Source organism: Phoenix dactylifera, chromosome 5, assembly GCF_009389715.1.
Source record: "Phoenix dactylifera cultivar Barhee BC4 chromosome 5, palm_55x_up_171113_PBpolish2nd_filt_p, whole genome shotgun sequence".
Lineage (NCBI taxonomy): Eukaryota > Viridiplantae > Streptophyta > Magnoliopsida > Arecales > Arecaceae > Phoenix > Phoenix dactylifera.
The window spans coordinates 12,833,904-12,840,816 of NC_052396.1; the positions used below are offsets into that span (position 1 = coordinate 12,833,904).

Consider the following 6,913-nt stretch of genomic DNA (forward strand, 5'->3'; position numbering starts at 1 on the left):
CCAACCGGGCAGAAGGCGAGGCTCCAACGGCCTTTGGAAACCGAGGGCTTCATGCCGCCGCCCGAGCTATTAAGACATACTTTTAAGCATCAATCATGATTTTCAAGATTCAAATCGTTGCCGCTGAGAATCAAATCTAAAATATAAATGTACCGCTTAAGTATCAAAGTTATCCTACGCTACGGAAAACGATCCGACGGTCACTAGAAAATATTTGGCTGGATATTCATCGATACTTAAGTAAGACAGAATTTTGAAAGACAATAGAAAAGCTGAAAAAAAAATAAATTATGAGATTATAGTATTCAATTTTTTTTCATATTTAGGGGTCAGTACCTAGTATTTATAGATGAGAAAATATCAATCTGTGTGATTAGGACCGTTCGATTTGCATATAAACAGTTGGGCTCTTTCAATATCCGTTGAATAGATGGTTATGATATTTCTTTTTAAGTGAACATACTCAGTCACTTTCCTAATGTGATAGTCGATTATCATATTCCTTTCAGATGCAATGAGATTGCACCGAGATTTAATCGTTCACGTTGATTGTTCGAAGATCTGAATGACCGTTGATCTCGTTGGACACTTGTTGTTTAGTTGATAGTCTAAGCTATCAGGCGAGATTCTAGAGATGGTGAATCGAAGCTATATTACTTGCCTTCCACTTTCGAGGCCGGGCTATACTTGCTCGGTTCGGATGAAGGAAGTAATCAAATCATTCGTCAGGTGAGCTAGTCGAGTTGAATTCATGCAGTTTAGATCAACCCTAGACATTTCTAGAAACTTCATTTAGTGATCGGAACAACTTCCACAAAATGGGTTCCGTTTTCAAAGCATCATATGTACAGGCGGATTTTTCCTTCCCGCAATCGAGGAATAGATCAATCTATGGGAGCCCACAACCCCCGAATGCCGAGCTTACATATAGCAATCGATGGATGGATGATCAGATGGGTAATGAGATTAGCATCATTTGAGACTCTATAAAAGGAGCGAAGCAGTTCCCCCCACTTTGTGAGTGTCTTTCCTTCTCTTGGAGTTCTCTGTCTAATGGAAGCTTGGACTTTTTGTCTTCTTTCTTTTTCTAGTGTCCTTTCGGAGAACTGTCATACGTTAGTTTTTTCTTCTTTTTCCTTCCCCATCTTTTTTGCTGGGCTTTGTGTGATAGCGAACTTTCCTACTAGCTAGTCCGCTCGAGCAGCTTCGTTCCTACATTTCAATAGCTTTGGTGGTGTCGGACTGGAGATTTTCGGCCCCGGCAATGATGAGTGCGTTCTAGACTAAGATGACTCAGATCGATTCCAAAAAGGTTACCTCAACTCTAAGAAGACTAGTTGATGAGCCAACCAGCCTTCATCTACTTGCCAGTTCTGTTAGGTCAGGTCTAGGTTGGGAAGACTAGACCTTTTTTTTTGTAGTGTAAATCATGATCAACAAGTCGGATCTTTAATTTGGATGATCTATCTTTCCTTTTAAACTTGTTAACCTCTTATGACAAGGGCAAAATGGAGAGGCTATATACCATCTACATATCTATTTTGTGTTATTTTCAAAATATAATTTTCTATTATCATTTTTTTTCTAGCATGAATAGTTGATATGATATAGCTACTAGTAGCAAGGGCAGATGGAGAGACTTTACATCATCTACAAAACTTTTTATGATATTTTCATGATATTATCTTGGTATTTTCTAAATAACTTTATCAAAATCAATGTCTTAAAGGTATTACATCATAATTTTTTTATGTCAGCAACGTCAACTGAACCCATCCACGCCCAAGCTAGCATCAAGTGGTAGTAAAGATTTTGATCTAACAGTAACCTTCGTGACATTAGAAGCCTTCCAACAGCATGTCACTTGCTATTGTTTGGGGAGCATTTGGCAGAGCGGGTTCGGGCGTTCCCTGTTCTGAGATCAGCCGGTCCGGATGTTAGGGTTTGGAGCACTACTTGTGGAGCTAGTGCCGGGATTGGTGATGTCTCTTGGGCTCTTCAGCGGGAGTCAGAGCCGGCCTTAGACTGTGGCTGGGTATGGGGGTTTAGGCTACATCAGAGGGTTTCTCTCTGTCACGCCCCCAGCCCGAGATCGCGAGCCGGGGGTCGCGCCAACCGCCGCACACCCGTAGAAAACCTCCCCACGAGCATGCAAGGCATCTAAACCAAACACCTCAAATATGAAATTTCTAAAATAATTTAACTAAATAAATGCAATCCTATTTCATTGACTAACTCAATCATAAGTTCTTTCAAGTCCAAATACGCAGCGGAATCGTCATTTACCAACATGCAGAAACCTAGTTCTTAAAATAACAAAAGTCCACCAAATCATAATAAATGTCCATAATAACAAATCAACTTAAATCACCCTAATCTAAGATAACTTGAGCCAACAATCCTTCTAATCGCTCTCCCATTTTGAATCCCCAATGGATTAGTTCTCGAATCTGTAAAACAACAAGAGGAGAATAATGAGCTAGACAACCCAGTAAGTAATGAACACTCTAGCTAGATAAATCAAGCAATAATATGTGAAAAATAAATAAATATACAGTTCCAAAATATAAATCAAATATTTCGTAAATTTATGAGATTCTATTTCGCGGTTTCATGATTCTTTCACATATTCAATTCATCTTGTCGATCCTGGACTATGACCACTTGTTCCCTGTGGCAGGGTCATCAACACCGACTATTCTTCTTGCGGTGAGTCCTTTAGGACAGTCAATTGCCAACGTATCTGCCCCCCATTGGCAGGGTCCTCAACATAGCCAGGTCGAAGTTCATTTTGTCCTCTATTTCATATTCCAGTTATATAAAAGAAAACGTACAGTGTCAAACCAAATGTTGTTCATATCTTAATTTCTTTCAATTTATGAGATCCAACTCAACAGCCAGGAACTATGACCACATGTTCCCTGTGGTAGGGTCATATCACCGACTATTCTTCTTGCGGTACCAATGTATTAGCCCCCATTGGCAGGGTCCCTCAACATAGCCCGACTACAAGCCTGAATCTATTTCAAGTCATAATCTTTTCTTACATTATGTTTAATGTTCCAAACCAAAGGGTACAATGTCAGAGTAATTAAACACAATTCGAACCAGAAACAAATACGTCCAATCAGAATCATACAATATTCTAAAAATACACATATAATCCATGCATTAAATTCGAAATCACGAACAATTCAATTCGTAAAACATATACATAGTTTGCCGATAAATCTAGTAAAGAGGTTACATCACTTACCTTGCGAACGCGATCCACAACAAATCCAATTAATTCCACAAATCCCTCGCAGAACCTAATATTCAATAATCATATTCTTCTTTTAAATTCGGATTCATACCCGTAAACCACCCCCTCTCTTTATTCTTTTTTTTTCTTCTTCTTTTCTTTTTTCTTTTTCCTTCTTTTCTTTTATTTTTCGCCCTTTCTCTCCTTTTCTTTTTCTTTTCTTCTCTTCCTCTCCAGAAACTTCTTCCGACTTCTTTCTTCTTCTCTCTTCTCTTTTTCTTCTCCTTTCCCCGCTTCTTCTTTCTTCTTTCCTTTTTTTTTTTCTTCTTCCGTTCCCGATTCACCTTCTCTCTCTCAGCTCTTCCCTTCTTCTTCTCATATTCTTCTCAACCCTCCCCTTTCTTCTCCTTTCTTCTCCCACGGAGGGAGGAGGCGAGCTTGGGAGGGGCCAGGCCATGACCGGCAGTGCCTCCAGCCGAGCCCGCTGCGCCCTCGATCCGCGTTTGCAGCCGACGCTCGCGGCCTATGCGCACGGCCGAGCCGAGGCTGGAGGCTCCCGTGACGTCCGTGGATGCTCCCGTGATGCCGACGAACTCGCAGCCGCACACGGGTAAGCCCCCTCTTCCCTCTCTTCTTTCTTTCTCCTTTTCTTCTTCTTCCTCTTCTTTCTTTTCTTTTCTTTTGAAATGATCTATCCTCCCGAGTGGATTGGGAGGAGAAAATGCAGGAAAGGGAAAATGAGGTGGTTGGGAGGCTTACCTGGTTTCGGGGGTGAACTGTGATGACCCTCTTCGACGGCTCTCTTCCTCTCCGGCGGCAGTGGAGATCACCCAACCGGAAGGGGGACTCGGCGTGGCGGCTCTACCTCAGGTGGCTTTCAAATGAGGAGAAGCAGCCCTAAAAAAATAGGGGTTTCCATCTCCTCGGGCGATCGTGATGAATCCCCTTTCATCGTGTGCCCTCACGTGCGACACACGTGAGGCCAAAAGGCTTGGGTCTCACATTCTCTTCCTCTGAAAGGTGACCTGGGAGCGTCTGCCAATGAGTTCTGTGCTAAGTAGATGAGAAGTAAGCATCTCTCTCATGTGCTTGGTTTGTGGGGTAGACGAGTCGATGGATCATGTGCTATTCCAGTGTGTGTGGGCAAGGGGTGCTTGGAGGTTGTCAGGGATCCCAGAGGACGCTTGGAGCCGGAGAGATGGTTTTCTGCAGGAGGTTCGACGATGGTCTGGTATCCCCCAGATGTGTTCCGTGGCTATTAAGGCGACCTGTACATCTTATCAGGATAGCTAGCCAGGAATACCTAGATATTTGGCGAGCTCAGTCCATTCCCACAGCTCGTGATGGAGCGGACCTCGTGCACAGGCAGCAAAGATCATCCGTGCAGCTTCAGACCATAGACCTTTGACAGCTCGGGGCATCTAGGGCTCTCATATTGCTTTAGCAGCTCCACATAGGGTATTTTTTTTCTGAGAGCCCCCATCCTCGAGTTTCCTCAAGGTCAATTTTGATGGTTCAGTCATTGAGAGAGGTAGGAGGGGGGGAAGCTAGATTTGTATCAGGGGCTCGAGCTCCAGTGCAGTGGCAACGGAGGGCTGTCAAATTTTCGATACCTCGGCTCCTGGAGCATAGCTACGGGCAGCCTGAATGGGCACGTGCTATACACGACGGTTGCTTCAGGCGAGCTCAGTCATTCTGGAAGGTGACTCGGCCACAGTTATCAGTTAGATTCGAAAGGGCCCGAGCAATGTCGGCGGAGTTCACCCCTTGCTCCGTGATATTTGGATGATGGTGAATGAGGGTGTTACATTTCAGGCTACGCGTGCATATCGCGAAGCTAACGGGACAGCCGACTAGGTGGTGGCATATGTAGCGAGCCATTTTGGAGGCACCCTATGGACTGAAGAGGGAGGGATGCCCGGAGTGCTTCAGGACCTTTTGTTTTCTGATTCAATTGGACGTATTCGTACACATATTGTATGAAATGCCCACTTTAGCACTAAAAAAAAAACACAATATGTCGCTTGCCGTCAGAAGCTATTCCACCATTAAAAAAGATCTAATTATAGAAAACCTTCGTGAAGCAGAAGGTCCTCGAAGTGATCCAATTCTGCCCTAACTCACCTTGACTCGTTGAGTTCGTACACTATACCAAAGTATTTGACAACATCCCAGAACATCTCGTCTGAAATCCAAGCACCCAAGTTTGGGCTGACAGGGAGCCCAAAGGATCTAATAGCATCCTAGTCTAGATTAGATTCATTCCAATGGCTATTTAACTGACAACTGAACCTATCTGGCAGTAATATGTTCACGATTAGATGCTATTTTGCTCTAGAATTGCCCCTTTGATGAGAATTTCTTGATTCAGTTGATCTAGGACTTTACAAGTTTTAGTCAACCTTTGGTGACACCACTCATCTCTATAATTCTCAAGTGCCTTGCACCCTTAGACTAATGGACAAATTGAAGCCATCAACCCTAGTTTAGGGAACCTGCTCTTGTTGTTAGAAATATGCCCTATAAGCCAACGTGGATGACGCATATTTGTAATCTGGAGCATAAATTTGTAATTTGACACTTATTAATAAATAAGATTGGGCAATTTGTTTTTCATTCATGTTTGTATGTGTCCATGAATCGTCCAAGAAATTAATAGATGATGACACATTCTTAAAGGAGTTGAGAATTTGAGGCATGTGTCATTAGGGATTAATTTCTAAATGCTCCTGATCGATAGATCCATCATGAGGGACAGTGATCGATCTGCTGAGATTAGTGCATAGATCACTTAATCAGATGGACGAGTCTCGAGTCCACGATGTAGAGACACTGGAGTGATTGTGCTAGTACTTGTAATGAGCGTGACCAAAGATAGTAGTCACATGAATGTCTATCCACTCGTCAGTGACTACTTATGCCGCAGTTGTATTACTGGTCCTTTGACCTGCGATGCCTCAGTTATTCACTGTGAGGTTGCTGTAGTTTGACGAGCATGTGAACTTGGGCCCTAGCCATTCGGATCCTTATGGTGCGGATTGAATGCAGTAGGTTCATTTTGGAATAGAGTTGCATCTAGATGGGATCTATCAACCTTGATAGATTAGGAGTGATCCTATGTGATTTATAAGACTGAGTTCGATAAATTTCTGGCCAAGTATTTTGGAAAAAGAGTTTTCCATATCTCGAACTAGAAGTCGCATAAATTTGACATATGACGGACGATGGGGTTTGACGAGATATCCATAACCTCCATCACATCGGGATCCATGATAGAGAGACTGTATCATACGCTACCTACACCTAGGGTTCATATATTCCATTCTGCTGGGTTGCCACCACATACTGCTAGGTGTCACTAGTGGATTGTGAGACTCGAAGGCATTCACTTGGTGATCAGTGAACCCTAAGAGTAGAACTGAAATCATTTTAGTGATATTGAGATGGAGATCTCAATATATCTCACTACCGGTCATGATAGAACCTACGGGGTCACACACATAGAGGATTTAATTAGTCAAACTATCATAATTGTGATTTAGAATCTCAATTGAAATCAATTATCAATATGATTGGTGATTAAATTAACCCAATAATTGTTAGTGAGTTAATGGAAGAAGAATTAAGTGGAATTGATTGCAATTGGATTGCAATTGGGCTGATTTAATG

At 42.6% G+C, this 6,913-nt stretch overlaps 1 long non-coding RNA gene across 1 annotated transcript; it reads left to right on the top strand.

The window, feature by feature from the left end:
• The first annotated feature begins 3,603 nt into the window (after positions 1 to 3,603).
• Positions 3,604 to 4,053, top strand: LOC120110887. The gene is made up of 2 exons (XR_005512009.1): positions 3,604 to 3,854; positions 3,972 to 4,053. It is a non-coding gene; the product is annotated as an uncharacterized LOC120110887 (long non-coding RNA).
• The last annotated feature ends 2,860 nt before the right edge of the window (positions 4,054 to 6,913 follow it).